Here is a 14,022-nt window from a genome sequence, read left to right as displayed (position 1 = left end):
ATTAGGGACAAAAATTGTAAGTGGGACCTGAAAACCTAGGGTTGGAAGGAGTACCTGGATTGTAACAAGAACAACCAGTATTTTTTGAGTGCTTACTGTGTACCAGACACTGCACTTTGCTTATGCATTTAATCCATGTAGCGTCATATGAGGAAACTAAGGCTTAGATGAGTTAACTTGTTCTACCTGTTAAATGAGCACAAACTCTGACAGTAGAGACGTTTCATGAAACAAACAAGTTCTTCCTATGAAATATTCCCCTTTCTCTCCCATCACTGACTTTCAGCAGTCTAGGAAAATGAAGTTGCTTGTTTTGATCTGCCCTATTAAATATTGTTTCTATATTTTAACTGTCTGCATAGATTAGTGGTTCTTAACTAGGAGTAGTTTTGTGCCCCAGGGAACATGCATCTATGTGGGGAGACAGTTTTGATTTTTACAGCTTAGATGGTGGAATTGATCTCTAGTAGGTTGGGGCTTCCCAGGTGGCACGAGTGGTGAAGAATCCGCCTGCTAATTCGGGAGACACAAGAGAGGTGGGTTCTGTCCCTGGGTCAGGAAGATCCTTTGGAGAAGAAAATCGCAACCCACTCCAGTATTCTCGCGTGGAGAATTCCACGGACAGAGGAGTCTGGCAGGCCGCAGTCCATGGGGTCACAAAGAATTGGACACAACTGAGCGTACACACAGGTTGAAGCCAAAGTTGTTACTGAACATTGAATTATCCAGTCCCAAGTTTCGAGAGTGCCAAACTTGAGAAAAACTTGGTGTAGAATTAAAATAAGAAACATATGATCCGGGCTGGAACAAATGGTGGAAAGGCAGGCTGGTTTTCTCTTTTGGCTTGGCTTGGCTCCCATTGTTTAATTACTTGCTTTGATATAGGTGGTTGCTAAGCATTTACACGATGGGGCTTCCCTGGTGGCTCATGGGTGAAGAATTCGCCTGCAGTGCAGAAGACTGCCTGCCTGTGCAGGAGACAGAGGTTCCATCTTTGGATAGGGAAGATCCCTGGAGAATGAAATGGCAATCCACTCCAGTATTCTTGCCTGGGAAACTCCATGGACAGAGGAGCCTGGTGGCTACAGTCCCTGGGGTTGCAAGAGTTGGGCACCACTTAGCAACTTAGCAACTTCACCACCACCACCAAGCACTTGCACACATTAGCTCTAACTCTTAGAGTAACAGGTGTGGGATCCCCGTTTTCAAAGAAAAAGCAGCAATTCAGAGGTGTTACAAGTTTAATTAAGGCACTTAGCTAGAAAATAGTGAAGACTGGATTTGTTTCGATTCCAAAATCTCTATTCTGTCTATATTACCACACCGTTTCAGCAGGCAGGCATCCAAGCCATCCCTAACTATTCTTGGGGAAATTTTTTTCAGTTATGTACACATTTATATTGTCTCAGAGAAACCAAGAAATGATTTATTCATATCAAACTTCTAAATGTGTTTCATCATTGATCGAGCAGTAAATGAATTTTACAGCTGGCACCTAGAATTGTGACTATCAATTCTTACCTGTTTTTTCATTGAATATCAGAAATACTTATCAAGACAGCCTACCTGGAATAGGACAGGGAAGCTTTCAGAAAACCCAAGGGTGAATTCTAAAAGGCCAACCCACCGAAATAACCTGTATGTTTTTTCTAGTTTGAAGAAAGTTCCTCTTTTATGGCCTAGTCCCTCCTACCTAAACATCTACATGTCAAAAGTTCCATCACTCTTGAACCTCCATTCTTAAATTCAGTCCAAAAAATTGGGATCATTAGTTTCTGAAACGGTAGAGGAACTTTGAAATTGCAATGCATGGGTTTGGATTGTAGCTATGAATTTAGATAAAAAACATAGTTTGGAAAAATTTTAAGTAGTTTTGATACGATTTTTTTTTAGTTTGCAAGTTGTTTTTTCTTTAAATATCAATGTAACATATGCTCATTGTAAAAAATTTAGAAAAATGTAACTTAACAGAAAAAAAAAATACTCCCATCATCCTAAGGCAAAATGTTGAGAATTTCCTTCCTTCAGTGTTTTTGTGGATAACTTTTTCTTTATGTGAGACATATAGATAGCAAGTTTTTGTCTTGCTTTCCTAACAATGTTATGTCATAAGCTGCATATGTCATATAGCTATATAGTATTCTCCTCCATAGGTGTACCATAATTTTCTTCCAACATTTTTACAGGGATGATCATTTGTTTTCAACATTAGTTGTAATAATGTTATAATGTATCTTTTTACATAAACCTTGCCTTTCTCATTATTTCTTTGAGATGAAACTTCTAAAGAATTACTTGGTGTCAGTGTTTCGAAATTACTTATACTGAGAAACTGATGTCTGGAACAACAGAACACCCGCTGGATATTAGTCCCCTCTCGTTTTTTGCTTCTGATAGGGAACAAGGGGAACTTATTATTTTTTTTAGTATTACCTTTTTTTTTTTGATTACAAGTTTTAAATATGTTTATTGTCATCTTTTTGTATCTTGAAGGCACGAAGTGCGTTTTTACCTTATAGTATATGGCATATCCTTGCCTAGAGTTCTAAGTCCCCAGATCTTCAAATGGGCTGGTCTCTAATGTAATTAAGACTTGGCTTACATGTTCATTTCACTGATCTCCCTATTTAAGCACTATTCTGCGGGCCTCCCCACCACCCACTGCTGTGTGATATTACCCTGTCTTATTTTCCTTGTAGCAATTATCACTGAATGAAGTGATCTCATTTTTTTAAATTTATTTCTAAAATTTTTCTTTTGAAGTAATTTCACATGGAAAGTTGCAAGAATAATGTACCTTTCATGTATCTTTCACCTATGTCACCAGATGTTAACATTTTTGCCATATTCGTTTTTGTTTGATTATGATAGAATTCTCTCTGTATTCTTTTTTTTTCCCCAAATGGCTGAGAATAAGTTCCAAATCTGATATCCTTTTACCTCTAAACACTTTAATGTATATTTTCTTTTTCTTGCATATAATTTTTAAAGATAATTCTTATTGAAGTATTTGATTTACAGTGTTATGTTAGTTTCTGCTTGCGGCGAAGTGAGTCAGGTATACATACACATATATCCACTCTTCTTTAGATTCTTTCCCATATAGGTCATTATAGAGTATTGAGTAGAGTTCCCCATGCTTTACAGTTGTTCAGTTGCTCAGTCATGTCCAACTCTTTGTGACCCCATGGACTACAGCACACCAGGCCCCCCTGTCCATCACCCACTCCCAGAGTTTGCTCAGATTCATGTCCGTCGAGTCGGTGATGCCATCCAACCATCTCATCCTCCATCGTCCCCTTCTCCTCCTTCCTTCAATCTTTCCCAGCGTCAGGGTCTTTTCCAGTGAGTCGACTCTTTGCATCAGGTGGCCACAATTTTGGAGCTTCAGCTTCAATGTCAGTCCTTCCAATGAATATTCAGGGTTGATTTCCTTTAGGATTGACTTGTTTGATCTCCTTGCAGTCCAAGGGACTCTCAAGAGTCTTCTTATTAGCTATCTCTTTTATATAGAGTAGTGTGTGTATGTCAGTCCCAATCTCCCAATTTATCCTTTCCCCTTTGGTAACCATAAATTTGTTTTCTACATCTGTGACTCTGTTTCTGTTTTGAAAATAAGTTCATTTGTACCCTTTTTTAAAACTCTGGATACAAGCGATATCATATGATATTTGACTTCACTTAGTATGACAACCTCTTCAATGTGTATTTTCTAAGAATAGAACAGTCTCTTACATAACCATCAAAATCAAGAAATTATCTAAAGACTTTATTCTAATTCTCAAAACTGTCCTCTTTATAACAGAATATTAAAAATTGTTTTTCTGGTCCAGGATTCATTCCAGGATCACAAGTTGCATTTAGTTGTCATGTCTATTTATTTTGACGTTAAATTGTCCCAGATTTGGCAAGGGGGAACCTTTTTAATCCTGCTTCTGTGTCCTTTGGATGTGACCCTATCATTTTTTAAAGAACTTTGTGTTTTAACTCAACTAGATATTCTAGATTCATCTTGTATTTCTCAGTTCCAGCCTTGAAATTAGCTATTTTTTCAGACAAATTTTTCTTTTAGTAAAGTTTGGTGTTTAGAAACCAGGTTCTGGGCATTAAATATACTTTTTGCTATTGAGATGTCATTGTGTCTGCTGCTGCTGCTAAGTCGCTTCAGTCGTGTCTGACTCTGTGCGACCCCATAGATGGCAGCCCACCAGGCTCCCCCGTCCCTGGGATTCTCCAGGCAAGAACACTGGAGTGGGTTGCCATTTCCTTCTCGAATGCATGAAAGTGAAAAGTGAAAGGGAAGTCACTCAGTCGTGTCCAACTCTTAGTGACCCCATGGACTGCAGCCCACCGGGCTCCTCTGTCCATGGGATTTTCCAGGCAAGAGTACTGGAGTGGGATGCCATTGCCTTCTCCAGTCATTGTGTCTAGGCCCTCTTAATTATCAGAGATAGAAATATGCACATATCACATTATGTCCATTATAATAACTATATTGAAAAAAAAATGACCCTGAAAGCATATCAGTACCTCCCATTGCAGTCCAGTACTATGGAACTCATTTTAGCCTTCCCCAGTTTCCTGTTTATAACTCTGTTCCCCAATATTAAGAAACCATAATACATTTACTTGCTTGCTTAAGAAGTTAAGTGAAAGTTGCTAAGTCATGTCTGACTCTTTGTGACCCCATGGACTATACAGTCCATGGAATTCTCCAGGCCAGAATACTGGAGTGGTATCTGTTCCCTTCTCCAGGGGATCTTCCCAATCCAGGAATCAAATCCAGATCTCCACATTGCAGGTGGATTCTTTACCAACTGAGCCACCGGGAAGCCCAAGAATACTGGAGTAGGTAACCTATCCCTTCTCCAGGGGATCTTCCCAACCCAGGAATTGAACTGGGATCTCTTGCATTGCAGGCAGATTCTTTACCAGCTGAGCTACCAGGGAAGCTCTTTTGCTTAAGAAAGTAGTTTCTAGTTCATACCACTGTCAAAACAACAAAAACACAGCCCTACTGACTAGATGAGTATTCTTTTTGTTTTTAACTTGTGTTCAAAAGTTAATTAGATTCTTTCACTCCCCCTCTTCAATTGGTTAGTTATTCATTTAAAGTACATTTATGTTTATCTGTATCTTATTATATTCCATTTTAGTTCTTCCCCATTCTTCTTTGTGTTGTATTTGTATGCATTTACTGAGCATTTGGGGCTTCCCAATTGGCGCTAGTGGTAAAGAATGCACCTGCCAAGATAGGAATTGTAAGGGACACAGGTTCAATCCCTCGGTTAGGAAGATCCCCTGGAGAAGGAAATAACTGGAAACCCACTCCAGTATTCTCTCCTGGAGAATCCCATGGACAGAGGAGCCTGGCGAGCCAGACACAACTGAAGTGCTTTAGCGTACAGACACTGAGTGTATGAAACATGGTTCTAAAAGTCAGCACTATTCAGAAAGATATCTTTCAAGAAGTGTCATCTTGTCCACTCCAGTCTAGCCCCATTCCCATCTGCCCCTGTGGGTAACCAGTCTCATTATCTGACTTATTCTTTCTGTGTTTCTTTTTACACAAATGAACAGATAAGTCTGTTTTTTTATTCCCTCCCCTTTTTTCTTACACAAATGGTAACATACTCTAGTCACTCTTAACTCTTACACACTTTTTTTTTTTTTTAAATCTAAGGTATGTCCTGGAAATCACTCTGTCAGTTCATAGAGATCTTGTTCATTCTTTGTTTGGCTGTATACTACTTCATTGGTATGTGCGATAGTTTTTTTCAAACATACTCCTTTATATGGATATATAGGTTGTCTCCAGTATTCTGAGAGTACTGTAGTGCGTTTGTACATAGGTATTTTGTTATTGTTGGAGGTGTATCTATAGGGTAGATGCTTAGAAGCAAGATTTCCAAGTGAGAAGCTCACATTGTCACATTCTTCTCCATAGTGGGAGAAGTGCTACTTTTCCCTTGTATCATCAGCACGTGTGTGCCCATTTCTCACAGCCTCATCGACAAAATGTGTTCTCAGACTTCTTATCTTTTGGCAATATATGTTAGGTGAGAAATGATAGTTTTAATTGGTGTATCTCATATTATGAGTGAGATTAAACATCTTTCATAAGCTTAGAGGCCATTTCAGTATCTTTTTGTACCTGTATAGATTGTGTATTCAAGTCTTTAGCCCTTTTCTCTATAGAATTTTGATCCTTCTTTGAAAATTTTTCTAGAGTTCTTTATATATCTGCAATTATATGTTACAAATATTTCCTCCCAGTTTGTCAGTGTTTTCTGACTTTGCTTGAGATAGTGGTATTGTTTTATGTAGTGTCAAATGTATCCTTCTTTTCTTTCATTGCTCTGTTGCTGCTGCTCAGTTGCTAAGTCATGTCTAGCACTTTGCAACCCCTTGTACTACAGTACACCAGGCTTCCCTGTCCTTCACCATCTCCTGGAGTTTACTCTTAATTCAAGGTGGATTTAGAAAAGGCAGATGAACCAGAGATCAAATTGCCAACATCTGTTGGGTCATAGAAAAAGAAAGAGAATTCCAGAAAAACACTAATGCTTCATTGCCTATGGTAAAGCCTTTGACTGTGTGGATCACAATAGATTGTGGAACGTTCTTAAAGAGATGAGAATACCAGGCCACCTTAAATGCCTTTGGAGAAACCTGTAGGCAGATCAAGAAGCAGCAGTTAGAACTGAACATAATAGACTGGTTCAAAATTAGGCAAAGAGTACATCAAGGCTGTATATTGTCACCCTGCTTATTTAACTTATATGCAAAGTTCATCATGGGAAATGCCTGGCTGGATGAAGCACAAGATGGAATCAAGATTGTTGGGAGAAATATCAATAACCTCAGATATATAGATGACAGCACCCTATGGCAGAAAGTGAAGAGGAACTAAACAGTCTCTTGATGAAGGTGAAAAAGGAGAGTTGAAAAGCTGGCTTAAAACCCAACATTGAAAAGATAAAGATCATGGCATCTGGTCCCATCACTTCAGGGCAAATAGAAGGGGAAACAATGGAAACAGTGAGATTTTATTGTCTTGAGCTCCAAAATCACTGCAGATGATGACTGCAGCCATGAAATTAAAAGATGTTTGCTCCTTGGAAGAAAAACTGTGACAGACCTAGATAGCATATTAAAAAGCAGAGACATTACTTTGCTGTCAAATATCCATCTAGTCAAAGCTGTGGTTTTCCCATTAGTCATGTATAGATGTGAGAGTTGGACCATAAAGAAGACTGAGCATCGAAGAATTGATGCTTTTGAACTGTGATGTTGGATAAGATTCTTGAGAGTCCCTTGGACTACAAGGAGATCCAACCAGTCAGTTCTAAAGGAAATCAGTCCTGAAAATTCACTGGAAGGACTGATGCTGAAGCTGAAGCTCCAATACTTTGGCCACCTGATGCAAAGAGCTGAGTCATTAGCTTGACTCAATGGACATGAGTTTGAGCAATCTCTGGGAGTTAGTGAAGGACAGGGAAGCCTAGTGTGCTGCAGTCCACGGGGTTGCAAAGAGTTGGATATGCCTGAACAACAACAACAACAACAACAACAACAACAACATATCCATTGAGTCAATGATGCCATCCACCCGTCTCATCCTCTGTGGAGCAACTGAACAACAACAACATATCCATTGAGTCAATGATGCCATCCAACCGTCTCATCCTCTGTGGAGCGACTGAACAACAACAACATGTCCATTGAGTCAATGATGCCATCCACCCGTCTCATCCTCTGTGGAGCGACTGAACAACAACAACATGTCCATTGAGTCAATGATGCCATCCACCCGTCTCATCCTCTGTGGAGCGACTGAACAACAACAACATGTCCATTGAGTCAATGATGCCATCCAACCGTCTCATCCTCTGTGGAGCGACTGAACAACAACAACATGTCCATTGAGTCAATGATGCCATCCAACTGGTCTCATCCTCTGTGGAGCGACTGAACAACAACAACATGTCCATTGAGTCAATGATGCCATCCAACCGTCTCATCCTCTGTGGAGCGACTGAACAACAACAACATGGCATCATTGAGTTGGTGATGCCATCCAACCATCTCATCCTCTGTCGTCCCCTTCTCCTCCTGCCCTCAATCTTTCCCAGCATCAGAGTCTTCTCCAGTGAGTCGGCTCTTCGCATCAGGTGGCCACAGTATTGGAGCCTCAGCTTCAGGATCAGTCCTTCCAATGAATATTCAGGGTTGATTTCCTTTGGGATTGACTGGTTTGATCTCCTTGAGTCCAAGGGACTCTCAAGAGTCATCTCCAGAACCACAGTTCAAAAGCATCAATTCTTCGGCACTCAGCCTTCTTTATGGTCCAACCCTTACATCCATACATGACTACTGGAAAAATTATGGCTTTGACTATACCGACCTTTGTCAGCAAAATGATATCTCTTCTTTTTAATATGCTGTCTAGGTTTGTCATAGCTTTTCTTCCAAGGAGGAAGTGTCTTTTAATTTCGTGACTGCTGTCACTGTTTGCAGTGATTTTGGAGCCCAAGAAAATAAAATCTGTCACTTGTTGCCATTATTTCCCCCTCTATTTAGCATGAAGTGATGGGACCGGATGCCATGATCTTAGTTTTTTGAATGTTAAGTTTTAAGCCAACTTTTTCACTCTCCTCTTTCACTTTCATCAAGAGGCTCTTTAGTTCCTCTTCACTTTCTGCCATAAAGGTGATGTCATCTACATATCTGAGGTTGTTGATATTTCTCCCAACAATCTTGATTCCATCTTGTGATTTATCCAGCCTGGCATTTCACATGATGTACTCTGCATATAAGTTAAATAAGCAGAGTGACAATATACACCCTTGACGTACTCCTTTCCCAATTTTGAACCAGTCTATTGTTCCATATGCGGTTCTAACTGCTGCTTCTTGACCTGCATACAGGTTTCTCTGGAGGCATTTAAGGTGGTCTGGTATTCTCATGTCGTTAAGAATTTTCCATAGTTTGTTGTGATCCACACAGTCAAAGGCTTTAGCATAGTTAAATGAAGCTGATTTATTTTTGCATTCTCTTGCTTTTTCTATGATCCAACAGATGTTGGCAATTTAATATTTGGTTCCTTTGCCTTTTTTGAATCTAGCTTATACATCTGGAAGTTCTTGTTCATGTACTGTTGAAGTCTAACTTCAAAAATTTTGAGCATTATGTTGCTAGCCTGTGAAATGAGCCAATTGTGCGATAATTTGCACATTCTTTGGCATTGCCCTTCTTTGGGATTGGAATGAAAATTGACCGCTTCCATTCCTGGAGTGTGAAATCCTGGTTATTGCTCTGACTCTGTTCCACACTCAGATCATATAGGAATCCATCCATATTTCCTTTTAGTACTTCTGTGGTTTCATTTTTTACACTTAGATCTCTGATTCCCTTGGGGTTTGTCCTCTGTGTGTGGTGTGAGATACGGATCTAAGTTTATCCTTTTTCAAATGTCTGTCTTGTTATTTCTTTACCATTTATTTAAAACTTTATCTTCTTTTCCCAGAGATTTGAGATATTCAACTTCCGTGTGCATCTTGGTCTATATCTGGACGTTCTCTTCTGTCCTACTAAGTCACTCATATCTATTCCTGCATCCTAGTACCGCACTGCTCTGCTCGTAGAGGCTTTACAGTATATTTTAATATTGAATAAGGTCAACCAGCCCTCATAGCTTTTCTTTTTCATCATTTTTCTAAATGTATTCTTAACATGTTTTTTCCATATGTATTTTAGTACCAATCTTGGTGTCAACAAAACACTTAGCTCTGTAAAAAAAATATCATTGGTATTGCTTAAAATTTAGAATGCTAGTTTAGCAGAAGTGATATCTTCATGAGGTTTCCATCCTATCCAAGAACAGAGGATGTCTTCTTACTTGTTCATGTCTACTTTTGTGTTTTTCAGGAACATTTTAAGACTTTCATCCTGTGAATTTGGAGTGTTTCTTGTTTGTTTGTAATTATTTTATCTTCTAATATACTATGGAAAATTAGGTTTTCTCTACCATTGTATCTTTTGATTATTGCTTATAAAATCAATGTATATGAAAGTTTTTGAATTCTGTTTGCTAATTTTATATCCTGCTACCATAGTAAATTATTTTATTGTTTGAACTAGTTTTGTCATTTATTTCATCTATTCACTAACAAATAATCTGCAAATAGAGATAATTTTACTTCTTTTTTTCTAGTTCTTAGGGCTCTGTTGATTTTTCTTGTTGAGTTACATCTGTTAAAAATACCAGTACAGTGTTAATAGTGGAGGTGACAGACTTATCTTGTCCTGATTTTAGTGGAAACGTTTCTAATACTTTTCCATTAGTTGAAATTTTGGCTTTACCAGTATCATATTATGAGAGTGGCTTATTCCCATTTTCTTGAGTGTTTCTACCAAGAAAGAGTTAACTTTTGTTAACAGCTTTTTTAGTACCAATGGAGATAATCATAATTTTTTCCCCCAGATCCATTAATATAGTTTATTAATGAATTTTCTAAAACTGAACCACATTTGCATTCCTAAAATAAATACCACTTAGCTGTGGTGTATCATTTTCTTAATGTGGTGTCAGATTTTAGTTCCCTGTTATTTATAGTTTTTACTTGATATTCATTTGTAATATTGGTCTGTAACTTTCCTTTTTCAGGTGGGGGCTGAATTTATACGATTTGGGTGTCAAGGTTATACTAGCTTCATAAGATAATTTGGATGCTTTCTTTATTTTCTTATGCTCTGGAATAATTTATGTCATATTGGAATTATCTAGTCTTTGAAAGTTTAAGAGAACCCCCGTTTGAAACTGTCTGGGCCTGGAGCTTTTTTAATTCCTTGATTACTCTCTATTTCCTCTGCAGATATTGGCCTGTGTAAGTTTTTCATCTGCGTTTTCAGATGTTCAATGGAAACTCTTATACTTTCTTATTGTATATAGTTCTTTATCCTTGTCTTTCTTAAGTTTAGTAATAGTATGTCTATTTTAGACTTCCCTGGTGGCTCAGTTGGTAAAGAGTCTGCCTGCAATGCGGGAGACCTGAGTTCAATCCCTGGGTCCAAAAGATCCCCTGGAGAAGGAAATAGCAACCCACTCCAGTATTCTTGCCTGAAGAATTAGATGGACAGAGGAGCCCGGGGGGCTGCAGTCCGTGGGGTCAGAAAGAGTCGGACACAACTGAGCAACTAACACTTTCACTTTCGTGTCTGTTTTAAGTTTTTTGAAAAATGAAATTCTGACTTATTAATCAGTGTTACTATTTTTCTGTCTTTTACCTAATGAATTTTTAGTCCTCTGTTTATTATTCCTGCTTTGATTTACTTTTTAATTTTTTTCTAGCATTTTGAAAGGGGAATTTAATTCCTTTGTTTTCATTTTTATTTATTTGTGTTTAAAACTATAGATTTCCTCTGATCATTGCTTTAATTTGTCCCATAAATTGTGACAGTATTTTCATTGTCATTATGTCTTGAAATTCTGTAATTTGGTCTTCCCTTTCATGCTGGAAATGTTTAAAGGAACATGTTTTATTATTCTGGTGGAAGGGTCTTTTAATTTTATGATTTAGTTTTACTGCATTGTAATTACAAGGGTTTGTTTATGTAATTTCTGCTTTACATAATTTACCACTTTTTTAATGTAATCTGGCATATGATCAACTCGTGAATGCTCTTTATTGATTTTGTAATTTAAGCCTTCTATATCCTTACCATTTTTTTGTTCCTCTTGATCTGTCCTATATTGAGAGGAGCATATTAACAACTCTTTTCAGTGTATTTTTTTCTATGTACCCTTACAGCTCCTGTAGTTTCTACTTTATAGAGATGGCTACTTGTTTCTTGGTACATAAACATAATTGTTGTGTCTTCATTGTGTTATGGCTTTTAGCACTGAAGGCATCTTTCTTTGCTGCTTTTTCTATGGCTGTCACAATGCCTGCCTGGTATACCTTTGCTCATGTTATTATTTTTGGACTTTCTAAATGAATTTCCCAGTGGAAGGACCTTTTACTTTAGGATTAGCTATCCCCCGGGGTCTCTTTCTCTTCTTATTTTTTTAAGGGTCTCTTATTTTTTTAACTTGTGGTGATCTGAGTCTTCCCTGCTGTGCACAGGCTTTCTCAGGTCGTGGCGAGCAAGGGCTCCTCTGCTGTTGGGCGCAGGCGCTCAGCACGTGGGCGCAGTAACTGTGGCACGTGGGCTCAGGAGGTACAGCTCGCCGGCTGCAGAGCACAGGCTCAGCAGCTGTGGTGCAGGGGCTTCTTGGTGGAATCTTCCCAGACCAGGAATTGAGGCAGATTCCTGTCCACCTGGTGGCTCGGAGGTTAAAGCATCTGCCCATAATGCGGGAGACCTGGGTTTCATCCCTGGGTCGGGAAGATCCCCTGGAGAAGAAAATGGCAACGCACTCCAGTCCTCTTGCCTGGAGAATCCCATGGACAGAGGAACCTGGCGGGCTACAGTCCATGGGGTCACAAAGAGTCGGACGTGACTGAGTGACTTCATTTCTCCTTCCTGTCCACCGTACTGCCGGAGAAGTCCCCTTTTTGTTGCTTTTACCCTCTCTCCCCAGAAACCCTGCCTCTCCAGGTTGCCTCCTCAGGCCCTGTGTACACTGAGGCTGCCTCGTGGAGGCTGCTCTGGTCCACCAGGACTTTTGTTTTCTACCAGCATCTTGGCACTTTGAGTGGCCTTTCTCCTTCTTTGGGTTATTAGAGTTGTCTTGGGTGTTCATTCTCCTCTTCCCTCTTCTGTGTTTCCCCCTCAACCCTGCTTTGCCCTCTGCAAAGAGTTAGAGTAAGAACTTGAGAAGTATCTCCACGAGAAGTTGGTGCTTATATCTCCTAGGTATAGGTAACTGTACATTTGCAGCTGGAGAAGGCAATGGCAACCCACTCCAGTAGTCTTGCCCGGAGAATCCCATGGACAGAGGAGCCTGGTGGGCTGTAGCCCACGGGGTCACAAAGAGTCGGACACGACTGAGAGACTTTCCTTCTCAGAGCCTAGTTACCTGGAAGACATCTCAGTAAATAATTGTTGAGTAACTCTTCTTCAAAATATGTGTGTCTTTTAGTCATTTTTCTGTTAAATTATTAATACTTATTTTGATGATCTGTGTATGATCATGTTTGATCTCTGTGAAGCTTAATAATCTAATTGGACAGTAATATATCTATTAAGAGTTTAAGATGTGAATCAGATATCAATAAAGACAAATTTTGTAGCTTTTACTTAGATTAAATGATGCACGATTCAAATTTACAGAAAATGAACCTGACTTGGTCCCATTGATGGCGGTAATAATTGTTTAATTTTTTAATCACTCAAGTGTTGTAGGCTCCATATCTAACAAATACTGAGCATGACCTTCTGTCCACTAGCATTTTATACTTTCAGTTATTGCCTTCGAAAGCACTCAAAGGGATTTAGCAAGTTTTGGCCTCAGTGTTTTATCAGTGCTTTATCTTGGTGCCCTGACACATACTCACATATCAGTTAAAGAAGAAAGGGAAATAGGAGCACAAAAATCATAATAAGCAGAAGAATGAGTTGCAAGGGGGAGTGAAAGTTACGAAGAAGGGCTGGAAAGTATAGACAGAAGATAGAACTGGGACATGCCACCAACCAGGTTGCTTCATCCTGATCTTACATTGTCTGTTCTTCCTCTGGGATCTTATTCTCTGCCTCAGAATAGACCACAGCACCAACAGCATCATGTTGGATCCCTTTTGTTATAGGCCTGGTGAAATTCCTTCAATCGGAGAAATGGCTTAGAGCACAAGAGTCCTGGAAAAGAACAGTGCAGTTTTAATAGCTGGGGGAGTTTGGTGTTTTGCTTATTTCCACTGAAAATGTTTGGCTGTTTCATTGATTGGCAAGGAGAACAAAGAAGCCTTTCACTTTTTAAGGATGGCTTTAGAGGGCAAACTGGGCGATGCCTGGTAAAGTGGGTGTTTTCTTGTGAATGATATTTGGTCTGTTTTTACAGTTGGAAACATTCTAATCTTA

The 14,022-nt window shown here is 39.1% G+C and overlaps 1 protein-coding gene across 2 annotated transcripts in view; it reads left to right on the top strand.

Annotated features, from left to right (window-relative positions):
• Window positions 1-14,022, top strand: part of HOMER1 (homer scaffold protein 1) — a 140,635-nt gene that overhangs the window by 116,676 nt on the left and 9,937 nt on the right. The window lies entirely within an intron of this gene.

Source organism: Bos javanicus, chromosome 10 (assembly GCF_032452875.1).
Source record: "Bos javanicus breed banteng chromosome 10, ARS-OSU_banteng_1.0, whole genome shotgun sequence".
Classification (NCBI taxonomy): Eukaryota; Metazoa; Chordata; class Mammalia; order Artiodactyla; family Bovidae; genus Bos; species Bos javanicus.
This window is presented reverse-complemented; position numbering and strand designations above follow the sequence as displayed.